Here is an 18,256-nt window from a genome sequence, read left to right on the forward strand (position 1 = left end):
GATGTATGCGTTCAATAATCTCTACAGCGTCCCTGGGAAAGCCAAACAAAGGTGATTTGACTCCTGGATGAAAATAACAGCGTCTCGATGACATGGCGACAAACACACTCAACGCAACAGTTCCTTTTCTCCACGCGACCGTCCGCTTCTCCACGTGGGACAGCAACAAGACCGCGCCCCCTTTTTCGCGTTTCTTTGTGGGCGGAGGTTAGTCTGTTCTACTGTTCTACTGACGTAATTAAAGCAGGAAGTACCAGGATGTAGTCCAAACCAGCCGTTCGCTGTAGGCTTTGAAAGGGAACTTCTGTTAAATAAAATATCTCGCTTGGCATTGAACTTTGAGCTTTATAATTTTACAGGTATTATTTATGCTCTAACAGCAACATTACACACTAACTAAAGTTTGAACAATGGAATCGTGAAGAAGGGGACCTTTAATTCTTCTGTATGAGGTGTTCTTTTGAGTTACTATATTGCACATCGCCACCCACTTGTCTGGATGTTCATTCATTCTATTTCATGTGAAAGTAACCTAATGGCCATAGAGAATTTAACAATATATAATGCAAAATGGTAATTAAAATATTTGCCTTTAGTCAAAATTGTGAGCTGATTTTATTTACTAAATCTATTAAACAGTTGTGCAGAGAACATGTTTGTGAAGGAGTGAGCCAAGGTTAAATGGTTACATTGAATATTGCTGTTGAACCTCGTGTTCTTCAGAAAAATACCTTTTGAAACTTAAAGAACACATGTAACATTGTAAGAAGTTTTACACTTTCAGAAATTGAATTGAATTGTTTTATTGCAGGGTAAAATTGGAACTGACAATATTTAAATAAGTTCAAACAACATAGTATAAATCAAGGTGTAACAATTATGGTGACTGAACAAAAGTTTGAATATGAACATAAAATAAAGTGTAACAATTACAGTGACTGAACAAACGTTTATACATGAACATAGGATTTTTTTACATTAGCAATAAGTGTAAAGTCTAACAATACAAAAAAACAAATAGATTTTCAATAACATAAGAAACCTATTCCAATTGTAATTAGTAAAGAAAAAACATGATCATGAATTAGACTTTGTGTGTTTGTTGTGTAATGCTTAAAGGGATAGTTTACCCAAAAATGTACATTTTCTCATGTCCTCATCTTTGTGTTCTAAACCTGCATGTGTTTGTTTTTCCAGTTGAATGCAGAGAAGATAGTTTGAAGAATGCTGATAACCAAACAGTTGACAGCCCCATTGAAAAAAAATACTTTGGAATTTGACTACTGCTGATTGTTTGGTTACCAGCATTTTTCAAACGGAGTTTGCCAGAAGAAACAAACGCATGCAGGTTTGGAATAACATACGGGTGAGTAAATCATGAGAATTGTAATTGCTGGGTGAACTATCCCTTTAATATGGTATGTCATGGCTAGTGAGTCGTGCCTTTAAGGAGTCGTGTTTGTTTGTTTGTGTTGGTTTCAGGTGCAGCTGGCCGTTTTTCATCTGGGTTTTTTATGGATGTTGAAGGTGAAGAGACTGCATCTGTGATCGAGCAAAGTTCTTTCACCTCTTCTGCGGTGAGTTCAGTTTCACAAATTGCTTTATTTCAATGACATGGTTGTCATTTGTGTAATCAACACTTACAGGCCCACAGGTCAGAAGATACTCCTCTATGTCCTGTGCGTCAAGAAAGGTCATGTCTTTTTCTTTATGAATGAACTTTGTCAGGACAGAATTTGGGATGGCTAGTGACAGCTCATCCTCTCCAGTTTTAAAAATCAGCGCTCCATTACATTTTGTGATGTAGCTGGACTGTTTTCGGAGAATTTTGCAGGTGTTGCACCTGTGGAAGTTCTCTTTAATGTTGATTTGTTGCTGTGTACTGTGACACTTGGGACACAGTTTTTTTTATCGTGATAATGCTGCCTTCAACTGTTTGTGTTAGTGTGTTTCTTTTGAAGGGTCAAGGGTCAAGCCAAACATCACTTGTCTCTTCATCAGACACATATCCTTCAAGAATGATTTTATGTTCAATATTAAAATAAGAATGAATGATAATCAAGTTATAACAGTGTCCTACATTTGATAAATCAGTTCTCTATATTCAAGGAGTGATTTTGGATATTGTAGTGTTTTAGTTGCTCTGTGCTTTTGAATCCAGCTCTGATGTCTGTGTCAAGACGTGCTGACTGGCAAATGTCCTTGGTGTTTGAAGTGAGAAGAGCTCAGTATGTGTTAACTGTATGTCTTCCTAAAGCGACCCCCGGGGTCATCTATGTTACAGCTATGTGACTCTTTTGGGGAGAAATGTACCTCTCTGATATACTTTTCTTTCTTTATAGAATAGAATAAAGTCACTTCTGTACTAAATGTAGTATCAGCATGTTTTGCAGATTCAGCTTTGTTGATAGTTAGTTAAGATGTCCCGACCTTGATGGAAACTGGTATTCTCTGGAGTATTGTGTGTGTGCGTTGTATGATTTGTGCAGATCCAGTATTGGATATGGGCCTTCCTGCAGGCGATGCCAGACCTTTAGACGCTTTTCTGTGACCTCCGAGGTCACTGGAGACTAATCTGGGCCTGGGCGACATCAAGTCTACGCATTTTTAGAGATATATGCTCCTATCTGTCTACGTGTGGAAAGTTGCTTACGTTGCATGTTGTTAGAACCAATCAGAATCATTCCACATGGCAGTAATGACGTGTCTAGACCTTGAAAACAGTATAACTGTTCAGAAAATTGTATGTACGTTAGACGGAGGCGGGGAGACTGTTAGAGGGAGCGCGGCCTACGAACTCCTCTTGAAGCTGGCTTCTGCTGATGAAACTGCAAACTATTCTTCAGTAAAATTTTCTTTAATTAATCTGAGTCCTGGTCTTCATTTTTCACTACTGGTCCTGGGTCCTAAGCTGTTACCCCAACACTTTGATTTTCAAAATCGTTTGTGTTTGATGTGTTGGGCAGTGTGATCGGTGTGCTGTTGTGTGTTATGGTGGTGTTCCGGGTGGTTGTCAGTGTGGTTTTGCTATTAAATGATCTGGTCGACAAATTTGTGAACATGTAAGTTTTACCCAACTGTACATGGTCTATTTGACCATCCCACAAGGACAGTTGAATTGTCCCCGTTTGGTCTCCAATTTGGCAAGACTTGACCTCACTTTCGGAGTCCCGAACGGTGACCATGGTGCTTGCCCCATCAATGCTGCAAACTGTTGCTAGGAGTTTCGAGATCTGTAAAGAAGATTAAATAGTTAATAAAATGTATTTATTTATTTTACATAAAATTATGTACATAACATGATTTGAGCAAAGCTAATGTTTTATTTTTTTTTATTATTTACTTTTTTTTATTATTTAAATGTTTTAATCATCTTTTGACTTGGGGGAAAAAAAGTTTTAAATATTTTAAACGTGTGTTTTAAATTTTAACATTTGGCAAAGGTAATAGCTTTGCTACTCTTGTTTTGTGTTCTGTAGGAATTTTATTTTCCTGTAGTTATGTAAAGCACTTTGGTCAGTCTAGTGGCTATTGTAATTTTGCAATATTAATAAAGTGAACTTGAATATGTTTAAGTCTCTTGTTAATATACATTTTAAAGATTCTGCAAAATGTATGTAAACTTGATCAATTTCCATTGCTATTTAAAGCTTTATAGTAGTTATGATACTTAAATATTAAGGTTCAGTTTAAAAGTGAGGTTTAAGACTAAGCTAGGATTATACATTGTTTAATTAGGACATTTAAGTAGCTCTTATAATTGTGCCTTATAAAAAAAAAAACAGTACTGGTGTTCATCTTGAGACAAAAAAATGACATTGACATGACATAAAATGTCAAGATAAATATAAATTAATCCATGAAAAATCCAAGTAATAACTCGGTTATAATGAAATGCATTGGGAGCATGTTTAACAAGTTGATTGTATTTGATCATGTCGTCTGCCTCGCGAAGTTTGGAACTATACCTGATCTTACGAAATGGAATTACTTTTGGTCAAATTAATGAAACTGGGTTATCACAATATTACCACTACATTGAGAAATCACATGAAATCTAAACAGCAGTCAATCAAGCGAGGAAAGACAGCTGTTCAACATTGCATTCACGACTGCAGGTAAGCGCAGCTTTAGCCCGACTCGATTATACCTTATATAAAAAAAATGATTTTGTGACATAACAGTATTGTTCGAAACTTCGCTTTGAACACCGTTATTTTTGTCTATAGGTCTGTCAGTCCGTTTTCTCACAAACATGCGGTTAGTAATGGTTTTCTCAATATAAACATTTGAAACAATACAAACACACAAAATTGTTGACGTGTGTGTGTGCGTGTGTGTGTATAGGCCTATGTATACGTTCTGTATGATAACTTGTGCATTCGGCTTTATTAGAGTTTCCCCCGTTCGCCTTGTTTGAAGTTTTGGCATAGGCTGTTATATTATTTTGTTTAGTATAACATTTAAGTAAAACAGCTTAAAGTATAACGTAATTTTGTTATGCATGTTGCCTAATCGAAAGCTTGTTCAGAAATGGCCACAACTTGATGAATAATTTGTTGTACTTCATTTAATTGAGCCTAAACGGGCCCTTTTTTTTTAGCCCAAATATTATATATATATATATATATATATATATATATATATATATATATATATATATATATATATATATATATATATATATATATATATAATTATGTATATATATATATATATATAATTATGTATATAATTATGTATGTGTGTGTGTTATGTTAATAAAAATGTATGTGAAACTACTTTAAATTTATACACAGAAATGTCATATTTGATTCAAAAATACATTTATTTGTGATTCAAACATTTTTAAAGATGTGTACTGACTCTGAGATGAAGTCCTCTTTTAATAGTATTTTTTTTTATCTGAAATATTAATAATGCCTATAGCCAATTATATTAATAATAATAATAATGTAATTAATAATGCCTATAGCCGCGATTTTACAGACCAGGTTTAAATTTAGTCCCTTTCTAAAACGGATTTGCGGTTAACTGAGCAACTTGTGATGTCATTGCCTTTATTTTGTGAAGATGCACTCCAGTAATGTTTAATGCGTTTATAAAAGCAACTTAAATATCCTGTTCTTTTTTAAAATCACAATTTCAATATACTTACCGATTGGTGATTTGTCATGTTTGTTATTGCAGCTATGTTTAGCTGGGTCTCCTGAGGTGGTCTGTAGGTGAAGTCGACTACAGTTGTGACGTCTACAGATGTTTCTCTCGTGCACTGTATGTCGTAATCATCTTTGAAACCTGAAAAGCAGAATATGTAGATACTTCAGTTCGTATGGAAACAATATGAATAGAGGTAGCCTATCCACTTTATATATTTATCTGTGGTTTAATTGCAGTGTGAAATATAGCCTATTTCTAAACTAATAATTGGCTATAGGTATTCGTTATATTTCAGTTTAAAGGTTTTTTTTTTTTTTTTAAAGAGGACTTCATACAAAATACTAGGTCTCAAAGTCAGTACAAATCTTTAAGAATTCATATAATGAATAATTTTTCGGATTTTATTTATTTCTGATGCATGATGCATGAGACCGAATGATGCATCCGATGTCTTTTTCAACTCTCCATGTTCATTTAAGCCGATTGTTTACGGCAATCTTGCCGACATGGGTATTTTGATATTTGTGTGTATCTATCCAAGACAAGTAGACGGATATGCGAAAGATATCGGATTGCGCGCTCTATCTGTAACGTACGTGACGCCACTCTATGCGCGCGCGCCTTTATGTGCGACTGCAAGTCGGCTGTTAACAGTCTACTCTTGTGCCTCTAGATTTGTTTGAAGTCTATTTAATGTTTAACAAGCAAGACAAAAAAGTAGGATTAATAACCTTTCATTATTTTGCTGTTTCAATTGGCAATTTATCCGCAAATAACTTGAGTGCTTAAGTGGTTTTAAGGAATTGTTTTATAGTTTTAAAAAATATGTATTTCTTCTAACTCTGTATGACTATGTTAAACGATTACATTTGTACTGTTTTGTGTACATACATTTGTAATAATTTATAAAATACAATATTACACTGATAAAAACAATATATAAATGTAGTAGGCTATATAATATTTACTTATTTTTAATTTAAGTTGTACTTACCAATTGTTTTTCTTGCATTGTTGAGTTTGATGGGAGTCTTGTTCTTCTCAGCTGTAACAATGCTATTGTATTTTTCCGGAGTAAAAAATACGGCCTGGTGATATTCTTGTCTTGCCGTTTGGACTGTGGCGTTGAAATAGCGCGTATTTCTTCTGGAGGTTTTTATAGGAGAGACTGCATGAAAGTACCCCACTATCGGGTCATTCTCGCTGACGACGTTGTCTGTCTTCTTTTCCATTTTTCCGGAAAAGGTGTTTTACATAAAATTCTGCAGAAGTTTTCTTTTACTTGTATTCGGCGGGCTGTCTTGAGCGCATCTGAAGCTATATTTGAAAATAGCTGATTTTATATTCGCATTTTTCAAATTGAGATGGGCGTATTCAACTGCTTGTTTCTGATTCGCTGAAATACAGTTAAACAAAACGTAGCCTATCACATTAAATCTACGTAAGTTTGAATATAGCATCATGAGATTAACAATCGAAATTAAGTTTAAAAATGGATACAATTTTAACACATTATATTAGTTTAAGAATATTTTTTTAACTAATTTAAGTTTTTTTGTTTTTGTTTTTTAATGTAAATAAAAAAAAAGTACTGTACTTTCTGCATTTACACATTTTTAATAATAATACAAATTCGTATCGTTTTTTACTTTTTGTGGCTTTAGAAACATTTTTCTTAATGGCACTGGGTCAAACCTATATACAAAGACTTTAAAAAAGTGGCAAAAGTTCTGCAAATAAAGCATTGAATTGAGATATTTTGATTGCAAGTGCTCATGCATCATTTGATTGCAAGTGCTCATGCATCATATAGGACTAAGTTGATTCCACAAATTCGTTTATTAAAGTTTAAAAATGTGCGATGTTTGGTTGATCGGAGTAAATAGTTTATTTTGATTAAGTTTGCTTTTTTAGCGCATGTGCAGTTTGAACGCTGAACATGTGCTCAGTCTTCAACTTCTACTGCGGCAGCTGTGTGCTACCTTTTTATTCAGCGTTTCTGCAGAATCACTGGTATGAATTAGTAATTTTTATAAATGACTGTTATTTGTCATATTATGCATTTTGTTCAGAAACTGATGGCCTGATTTGATTGAATGTTGTTAATAGCACTTTTGGGTGCTTTCCAATGCTTATGTTAACGAACGGTGTCTTGTTTATTCAATCCAGCGTTTGTGCAGAGTCACTGGTATGTATTAAGGACACATTGACAGGAATTGTGATGTTTGTGTTTACAGCAATGGTTGTTTGGTCTTGTTATCTCTGGCGCTCACTGGTAGACTACATTACCTATCTATCACCGCTTTAGATCTACAGCACACTACGGCAAGTCGTGTAGCTCAATACTATATAGCACGTTTTTTTCTCGTGGTGGTTCTCCCTGCATTACAAATGTTGTAGTTATATAGTTAAAGTCTTTTCTTTTTATTGTGAATCATTTAATTAATGATTTAGGTTATACTTTGTGTACACCTTTTATATATAATCATATAATCAAATTTACCAGTGTTGCTGATTTCATGCACTTTTTTTTGTGAAACAAATAGGAAAATACATTAAATGAAATGAGTAATGGAGAAATTGCAAAAAAATTATAATGTAGATGGTATTAAATGAGACATTTACTCATGTATTGACAGATTTATTGATCCTCTACAATGTCTTCAGCCAGTAGTTGAGGAGATCAGAGAGAGGGATGGCCTGCACTTATACTAAAGGTCAAGGTAAACCATTTAATCTCAACTGTTATTACCTGTTCTGTTTGTTATATTAGTGTCAATATTACGTATTTATACAGATTTTAAACATTTTAGTAATAATTATAGTATTAAGTTTATGGTGATTCCTATTGACCTTTTTTATTAATAGATCTGCATCTGCAAGTTTTCTTGTATCTGTCACATTGATCTCCTAGAGAAGTTCCACATGTCCTTTAAAGTACAGAGCACCTGTCATGAAACTACAAGAAAGGGAACGCCTTTGGAGAAGAAATAAAGACTCATTTGGACAAGATGGAGGAACGGGTAATTTAATAATATACTTTAATATTTTATAAATACTGCAGTATTGACAGATTTCTGCATGATGCCATTAATGGAATTTTTCAAATATCTATTTTAAATACATTGGGTTTAACATTTAATAGCATTGAATTGAACATCCTACTTTTAGTAATAATTATATTGTTAAATAATAATTCCTATATATAAATAAATTTGTTGTCCAATTTAATGTGATTGTGTTGGAAAATTAATCACATGGAACATGACACTTTTATAAGCTACATTACTAAGTTGATGGTTAACTCAAAAGGACCCACAATTGAACTCAGAATTTTTTTTTTTTTAGCTAGTTGCATTTGAATGTATGCATACACATAAAATTAGGTCAAAATAGCATGAGAACGAGAAGGTTATGTATCATTATGTGAATTCTATCTTAAATGACAGCAGTCAATAAATACCTGCTGTCTCTGTCATTAATGTTAATCAAAATATAGCTTTAAGAAAGATTAATTTATATAAAATCTATACAGTGAACAGTTACATTACATGATTACATGTCTGTACGTGAAAGGAAGTTAGACCTTATTTATTTGTAACTTTGATTGGCTATATTGCATTTATCTATGCTTTTTAGTGTGTTTGTTCTTTATATATATTTATTGTTCACTTGTCTTTAACAATGTTTGAAATGTAGTAGTTAGGCTAGTAGCTTTTGTAATGGTATCTTTGTAGCGTAATTGGACTTTAAATAATAAATGGAAAGCAAAATTTACCCCACTCCCAATTATTTTTTATTTTATTTTTTGCTGATTCAAAAAATGATGACTGAATGATTCAAGAAATGATGATCTGTGACTTCAAAATTGTAATATGAATGAATTGAAAATGATTGTTGAAGGTTTATTTCACCCAGTAATGATTTTGTAATGTTTTTTTTTTTTAACCATGTGTTCTAAACCATTAGCTTATTTTGTCCTGCAGAAGACAAAAGCATTCATTTGGAAGATGGAACAAATGTTATCGATTTACATAGTGACATTTGGCATGTTTAAGGCCTTTTTGTATTCATTGCAAAGCAATAACCAATTGTTTTGAATCAGCCATGAAATTTGTTTTTGAATGAATGAATACATAGAGTAAAATAGTCTGTAAAACTTTATTATATCAGTTATCAATATCATAAACAACATATTTTTTTCCTTCATGAAAACTGTAGATTTTGTAGGTTTCCATGTCATATTTTTAAATTAATTTATTACATGTATTCTGTTTATTTAAACAATAATAATAATAATAATGCTGTTACATTTAAATTTCAAAGAACCAACAGTGTTGCGGCTGTTACATCACTTCCAACTGTGACCAACTTATCAATAATCCTGGAAGATGGCATTGTTCTTGAGGACAATACAGATCATCCAGTGGCATTTGCTTCATTTTTCAGACTTATGCAATAAATATGGAGTATCCAAAATAACAAGTAATTCATTAGATTTGTGTGGATCTATATGGTAAGAGTACAGTCACTGAATTCTTAATTGTTAAATGGGCAAAGGCAATTTTGCACTGGACACTTTGCACTGTTTTATACTTTTATAATTAATTATTAAAAAAAAATATTGCTTTGTCAATGTATTGATTTAATGTTAAGTATTCATTTGTCTCAACCTTTGCCTTAAAGGGGTAGTTAACAAAAATATCTAAATTCTGTTATTTACTCATCTTCAAGTTGTTTCAAACCTGTATGAATGTCTTTGTTCTGATGGACACAAGATATTGTGAAGAATGTTACTAATTAAATAATTGACTGTAGCCATTGAGTGCCATAGTATTTTATGGCCACTGTCAACTCTTTGGTTAACATTTTGCTTCAAAAGATATTCCTTTGTGTTCAATTTAACAATATTTTTTGTTTACATTTTGGTTGAATTAAACCTTCAGACTTGTTCTATAACATGGTATGTACCATGGATTTAGTTAAATTAAAATGCAAGATTTCAAACTTTAATGTCATTGCTGTGCATCAAATAAACTGTTTAAATAAAACAGCACCAATAACAAAGAGTCCAATAACTGTATTTCATTAGACTATTTAAATAATAGAAATCTATAAAAAATAATAATACAAAAATATTGTGTGTGTGTGTGTGTGGTTTTAAGGAGCTAGAAAATATATACAATTAATGTCATCCACTAGAGGGTGCTTGCTATATTGTCTTTCCGTTTTGCCTGGAAAGGTAGCCATTTTGTCTACTTTCTAGAAAGGTGAGTCATGCGGTGTTTCTCAGTATGTAATCGTAAATCATCTGCATTCATTTTAATCATGTAAAACATTTTTAGGCAATTATATAATGGTTTTCGTCTGTTTGTATGTTTTGTGGTTGTATTTTGTGATTTAATTGGATAAAGGCAGCGTTTTGTTTCAGTATTATATTCATTTTATTCATCTGGCCAGCGTTTTGATTAGAACAATAAATAAGTTACAGTTTGAAACATGTTTGGTATTGTGGTTGTTCTTATTAGTTTAAAAGTTAAGTTAAATTAGTTCATTTTTATTAGTTACAATTACAATTTCGATTCCTCTTATCGATTCCTTTCTGAGCATTTCAATATGACTTTATACAATTCAAGTGCAAGATGACTCGCGACTGTTTTCTGTGCTGTCTGTTGTGCACACATCTACAGCTCGCTCACAGAAAACGTTATTTTAAACATTTCAACTCGTGCGGCGTTTTCTCCCTGTTTTCTATGATGTAGCCTATGCACATGTCAAGCACGTGAGCGCGAGAGGTCTCGCGCGCTGTCTTCAGTGCTGCAGGCAGTCTTAAAGTGACAGGAGTGGCTGTCTCTATAATAACAGTAATCAAAGGACAAAGAGAAAATTCACTCGTTCTTGACTAAATAACTTTTCTAACTGTATTTGTACCTTATTTATAAAAAGTGTACTGTTATTTTATATTTGAATTACAGCTTTCTCTACCTGAAAATCTTAAAACATTGTTTATTTCAATTATATATTTGTTCAGTTGTATCTATATTTGCGATTGGTATTTTTATTTGTTTTCTTTTAATGTTTACTTGTCTTTATTAATGCTTGAATGTATATTTACTTAGGCTAATTGTTTTACTATGGTATTTTTAAACCACAGGCAAAATTTTCTAGTGCAAGTGCTCTTTAGCCTGTTGATTTTTGTTCTGATATTCAGCTTCAATTAAATGTTTTGTAATGAGGCTAAATGGGAGAATATATATATATATTTTTACCTCCTTTGAATTGGGTAAGCACAAATAAAATTGTCATTGTTAAAATTTAAACGATGTTATAATATACACTGCGGTACATGCTTGGTGTTAAAATGAGTTGATCATAATCAGCCCGTGATTCCGAATTAGATCTGTGCATGAGGTTTTTAAGTGACAGTTCCTTAATATTCTTGCTGTAGTTCGTGTCATTAAGATAAAGTATCGAAGCAAATTAGAGACATAATTATTTGAAATTTAACAGCCACTGAATACTTAGTTTTGAAATATTTTAGTTTTAAAAACTTTTATCTGAACTTCTTTTGCTCTGAATTCACCCCTTTGAAATTATTTTACTTTGGAAACCATTCGAATTTACCTCTCAACCTGAATTTCGATTAATATTTTTCAATGCTCACAAATTCAGATACAAAAAAAAAATCAACTTGCAGAATTTCAGATAAAATAGATTCAGGTTGATTAAATTTGATTGCTCAAATTCAGATCTCAAATTTCAAGTTCATATTTTTCAAAGAAAACTTCAGTTTAATTCGACTGCTCAAATTCAGATCGAAAAATTCAAGTTAAATATTCAGACGGTAACATCCGGGCTACCCAGGATAGGAAAAACAGTTGAGCGCCTATCAGAGCACGACGACCTGTCTGTCGTGATGACTCGTGATCCAATCATCCAAGAAGACGATCGGCACGGAGGGTATTAAGATGTCTTCCAGGGGAAATGAAGTAAGTTTGCTGTTTATGTACAATCAGACTCAGGGCTCGACAGAAGTATGTTGTTGCTAATTACGTTTGGAACACATAGCTATGGTTTGTGTGAATCGTCTCTCTTTGTAGACAGTCAGCTACGTAACACGTTATAAGCTAACGTTACTGAGAATGAGCGCTCAATGCGTGCTCTAATAACACACACACACACTCACACTCACTCACTCACTCACTCACTCACTCACTCACTCTGGACGCTTGTGGTGTTTTCAGTGTTTCACTGTATGAGGACATGATGTAGGCTACATATGAACTTCATGACAGAGCTGCTATGAGAGTCAGTTCACGAGAATCTCACCAATTCTTTTGATAAAACTATCGTCATTCATTTGTATCATATACACACAGAACTAGTGTCTTTACGACAACCTGTCAAAATAAAAGCTCGGTATCGCGAGGAAATTATAACAGAAATATATTGCGATTACACAGTAGAGAAGAGTATAGTCTACTTCAAGTAACTTTAGGCATAATAATACAGTAGTTTATTAAAACACACAGAAACTCAAATGTCTATAACCCACCGAAATAAAGGTCCGGTCTAACTCAAAGAAATTATGAAAGAAATTGCACAGTAAAATGTACTTTAAAATAATAATAATAATAATAATAATAATTTAAGATACTTTAAAAAAAAAAAAGGAATATCACACAAGTTTTCATACAGGTTTTAATTCAAACAGTAAACTTGCCAAAACATTAACACCGTTTTTTCCCCCCAAAAAACACAATTTCTAAAATTTAATTTGTATTTTGTGCCTATAATGTTTAAAAAAAAAATGTTGTGTGTGAAAATTGTCAGCTGAATACGGTGTATCACGGTATACTCACTACAAAAAACTAGACTACTACACCACTGAGTATAACGTAACGTTACAGCGGGCTATTTGTCATATAAACAGCTCTCTATGCAGATTACACTGTAGCTTTAACATCAGTCGTATGGTCAGTGGGTTTAAACCTTTTTTTCTCTCTTGTGATGTTATTTTGTATTTTCTGTATGATGTTTGTGTTGACAGGGTACTAGTCATGCTGAGCTGTTACGATCAGCCAGGCACTTAATGTCCTTATTGACCGAATCTGAAAGGGGAGGATGTGCAGCCAGTAACGTTAGTGATGTTCCTTGCAGCAGTCAGGATATAAGGTTAAGTGTTTAAAAAACATTTTTAAATCTGTTCACATGGATATTTTTCAAATCTGTGATTAACGATTATTTTTGGTTACTATACTGCAGGGAACGGAGGCAAATAGGCCAAAATGAGAGGTCAGGCAATCAGCCACCAAAACCTTCTATTCAGATGCACACCTGTATATATGACAGAAAGAGTAGATAACCACACACTCTTCGCACACAGCTTTATTAATAGGATTTTTACATACCTTTTTGACATTTCACCAGGGTATATGGTGTTATGGTATTTCTGTTCAAGAAACTGCTTTATTTGTTACATAAGAGCTACTATGATACATTTATTGAATACTAAACATTATTTTAATTTTCTAAATTATTTTCATTATTTGTAGCAACCTATCATTTGATCCATTTTGTTTAATCCACAGCATCACCTGATGAATTGACTGACCTGTTGAAATTCTGGACAGGGTGGGAGATTATGCCAAGGAATAACCTATCCATTGAGGTAGTTAAAGGCAGCTTCCCAACAGCCTCCACCTGTTTTGAGACCCTGCGAATCCCAGGACATTACAAGGACTATGCATCCTTTAAAAATGACATCCTGGCTTGTATTGGCACTTGCCAAACAGGATTTGGTCTTGTATAGGGACAAAGCAGTGGTGAATAACGCCATATGTTAATGTTAAATGTTTAAATGATTGCATATTAATATGCTAAATTACGAATATAAAGTTCATTGTTTTTTGATGGATATATACAGTATAGGGGTTTGAATAATTTTATTAATTGGCATGCAGCCTGCTAGCAATAGCAATGTAGCAACTTCAAAGTTAACGTCCTTTTAAAAAAAAGTTAAGTAAAGTTAAGTGTTATTTTAGTAATGTACAAATGCAGTTAAGCACAGAAATATTTGGATGAAGTGTATTTTTATATTTTGTTGCCGCTGCTGTTCTCAGATTGCTTCATCAGTGTTTGTCTGCGAGTTACTTATAATAAATGTATCATTGTGTTCATGACAGATCCATCAGTGTTTTCATTACATAAAAATTCATCATTGATTGACATTTATTATTTCAGATTAGAATGATGGAAACTCATAGATTAACTCATATCACTGCATGAAAAGTGGGATTTTCGTCAGTATGTGACACTGTAGATTGCCGTGAAACTTCAGGTTTACGACTGTGCACGGCAATTTGCAGGCAACACCGAAAACTGCCGTAAATTGTGGTAAATTGACGTGGGCCTTGCTTGGCAGTTGTCCCCCCATGACCCCCCCTCCCCTTAATTCTAGGGGAGGCTTTATCATGTAAATGAAGATGCTGTGAGCTACACAAATGCAAATCAGAGTAGCAGCAGGGGGAGTTTTATCTAGGTTCTGAATTTTTTTGACTAAAACAAGTTTAAAGTTTAAGTTAAAATGTTATCTTAAATTTAAGTAAAATGTACTCGTTTTAGTACACATTACTAAATTTTTAGGGCAACCAGTTTGCTCCAATTTTTTAAGTAGATTCAACTTGTCCGGGCTCACAGTGTAGATTAATTACTCTGTATGTCATTAGCGATAACCAATGTTATGTAAAAAAAATAAAAAAAATACAGGACAGCAGTTCATGTCTTCAACCTTTAGAGAGGTTATGTGATGCAACAAGACAATGAACCAAAGCACACAAATAAATCAAGTAAAGCATACAGTTTACATACCAACATTAATTTTTCCACCCTGCACTGTGAATGATTTTTTAAATGGCTATTAATCATAAATGTGAAAAGTACAAGTTTGTGTGTTTATAGTTAAGTCAGATTGTGTTTTTCTGTAATTGTCATTTAAATTGAGCTCACACCACATTTTATGAATTATCAATGCAGATTTTCAATAGGTGGTTTCCTGGTTTAAATGATGCCAATAGTAGGCCTTAATCTAGTAAATCGCGAGTTAAAAAATTGTTGCCTGGAACAAAGATTAAGCACAGATTACTAACACCTGGACTATGAGTCCTGAACTAAAATAAACTGGATTCATTTACAGTTTTATCTAATTGCTTACACACAATTTCTGAAAATATGGCTCCATTTCTTGTAACTCTACACACAAAACATCAGACATCTCTTGCAAAAGCAACACTTTGTGCAAAACTATTTTAACTATTTCCAAAAATGTTGTTTTTGCATATATCTAACTACACAATGCACAACTGGGTGGCATTTATAGTGAATCGAAAGTTATCCAGGGATAATGTCATGATGTAGTGTGTGTGTGTGTGTGTGTGTGTGTGTGTGTGTGTGTGTGTGTGTGTGTGTGTGTGTGTGTGTCCGTGACTCTTTAGCTCTGCACGCCTGCATGAGCTCGGGTGTTTTCGAAAAGAATCGGTACAGCGTTATAAATATGATCAAACTAAAGACTCTACAGAGATATTACGGATGCAACACTACTCTATAGGTACTCAAGATTAACATGGAATTTACAGTTGAACTGAAATCAACTGAACTGAATCAACACTGAAGTCACTTGAGCTGAATATTGACACTATATTGGCTTGTTAGAGCCGGTTTACAGCAGAATTTGTTTTGAACTTGTTACTGAAGCTGCTATGAAACAATATATTTTGTTGTATGCATATTCTTTCTTTCTCAAACCTTAGTTTTGATTTCTAAGTGATCAATTTATGTATAAGTGTTTTCACACATGATCATTGGCTGTATGGGTCCTCAGTAAATGAATGTGGCATTTAAATGGCAAAAGTTATTCTTGTCTCTATAACTTATGGCTTCCTAAAGACACGTTTATGGGTATATAAAATATCAATAATATAAATAAAATGAATATCAAAACATATTTTAAATATAATGAAGTCATTTTATTATAGCACTCATCAGATGTTCCTGGAAACAAAACAGAGACAGAACAGTATAAACAAACTATACAACAAACTAAACACCAAATTACAAAAACATTATTATGTGAAAGTGAATAAAGTTGTGTGTGTTTTCAGTTATAAATATGTGCTGTGTAAATTAGCCTATACTTTTAGAAATTATATATAGCCTAACTTTAAAAAACAAACAATAACCCATATAGATAAATTATAATAATTGTATAATATTAAGCATTTACTTAATATACATTGTAACATTAGGCTACTTTACTCTAGCACAGTAGTCAGTTAAGCAATTAATTAATATCTTATATTAATATGTATGTAGCCTAGGCTACATCTAAAGGTAAGTCTGCTTTAAAAAAAAAATATTACGCTTCGACATGTACAGAATGTGTGCGTTAAGAAACACGTTCAAATGTGTCTTCTTAACATGTTAAAACTGTGCGTGAAGCGGAAAACAGGGCGTGTTGAAGGTTGAAACGATCATAAGTCACGCGTTTCGTATAAAGAGATTTGGCCCCGGGCGCGTTCCATATCAGAGCCCTAGTCCAATGAGGTGCGAGGTCGAGGTCATGGCCATGACGCGTAGAAGACGAGCTTTAAACTATTTGTTTTATGTTTTTGGCTGCTTTCCTTTTTCGTGATCAACAATGACAGGACACCGTCTTCAACTCAATCTCTGCATGGACGCGACGAACTTTTTGGACTCATTTTCAGGAGGCTGTCTTCGTCTTCATAACTCTGAGGCAAACTGCAGCCGCTATGAACCACAGCATGGGTAATGTAACGTTACGATTTAAAGAATATGCTTTTATTCAGCTGTATAAGGAAATGGATGCGTTAATAGATCCGAGCTTAAAACTGCACATTTTGTTTACACAGACTATCCTCGCCTCATAACGAAGCCGTGAGCTCTTATCTGCTTGGAGAGATTTCCGCGAGTCCAGATTTAACCGCTGATCACGACGAAATTGTGTGTAAGTAACTTCTAATGTGTTTCTCATTCCTTGTTTAATTTTACCGTGACTGTTTTTATTAATACCAGTCTCATGCAATTGTTTTCCAGCTGCCTGTAAGACGTATTATGAATCGACACGCCGGAGCTTCAGATACAAACAACCTGAAACTGCGAAGTTTAGCTCGGAGTCGATCAAGAAGAAAAAGGGTAAGATTTATTATATTAGATCCGTTTTTTGTCAATGTGAGTATTTTTCAGGTTGCTTATTGTCTTTATGGATTGTATTACAGTTGCTGGAAGCAAGAGTGTGCTGGATAAGGTGGACGTTTGGAAGTCCGCGGCCATTGAACTCATGTTTGACGAGGAAGACGGCTTTGTTGACGGGGTGTCTGGATGGATTGTGCGGCCACCGCGCTCTCGCAGCCTGGAGCTCTACGAACTTTACATTACGAGACATTACTGCTGCACTGTACATAGTTGTGTGTTTAACAATAAAGCTCTTTCTTTGAGTAAACCGCTGTGTTTTATAAATGAAGCCCTTTCTTTGAATGAACAGCTGTATGCTTATAAATGAAGCCCCTTGTTTGAATAAACGGCACGGTCCGTATAATTTTCCCATATATTCCTTGATGGTATGAATACTTCATAGCACAATAACATTAATATGAAACAAATTATTACAACATAAATTATATATTTATTATTATTATTATTGGGGTTTACATTTATAATGAGCCAGGGGGACCAATAATGATTGGTTGGCAGTGATCTGCCAACCAATCACGAGGGATTTTTCTTTTTTAAATGTAGTGGCTTCAGCCAATAGTGAGTGAGTAAATTCAAGTCTGGCCGTTGACTCTCTGGTTTCGCTGCTATTCATATGCAAATTAGAGGCGTCGCACCTCCGCGCGGTCTCTCAGCGGGGGGCTCTCCACCTACGTCATGGTTCGTTTACGACAATTTGTGGCACAGACGAACGCGACGTTCGCTGCCTCTAAATTGTCGAAAGCTGCCGAAAATTAGGGAGATTTCCAGGAGTATACAGGCGTTTATGGGGTCGAAAATCCCACTTTTCATGCAGTGTATGATGCCT

General features: G+C 33.9%; 1 protein-coding gene across 1 annotated transcript in view; it reads left to right on the top strand.

Annotated features, from left to right (window-relative positions):
- LOC307126546 (uncharacterized protein) overlaps positions 1–18,256 on the top strand; it is a gene marked incomplete at its 5' end in the record, with an annotated part of 1,586,879 nt that overhangs the window by 291,761 nt on the left and 1,276,862 nt on the right. The window lies entirely within an intron of this gene.

The sequence above is a fragment of the Gobio gobio genome (genome assembly GCF_949357685.1).
Source record: "Gobio gobio genome assembly, chromosome: 5".
In the NCBI taxonomy this organism is placed as follows: Eukaryota; Metazoa; Chordata; class Actinopteri; order Cypriniformes; family Gobionidae; genus Gobio; species Gobio gobio.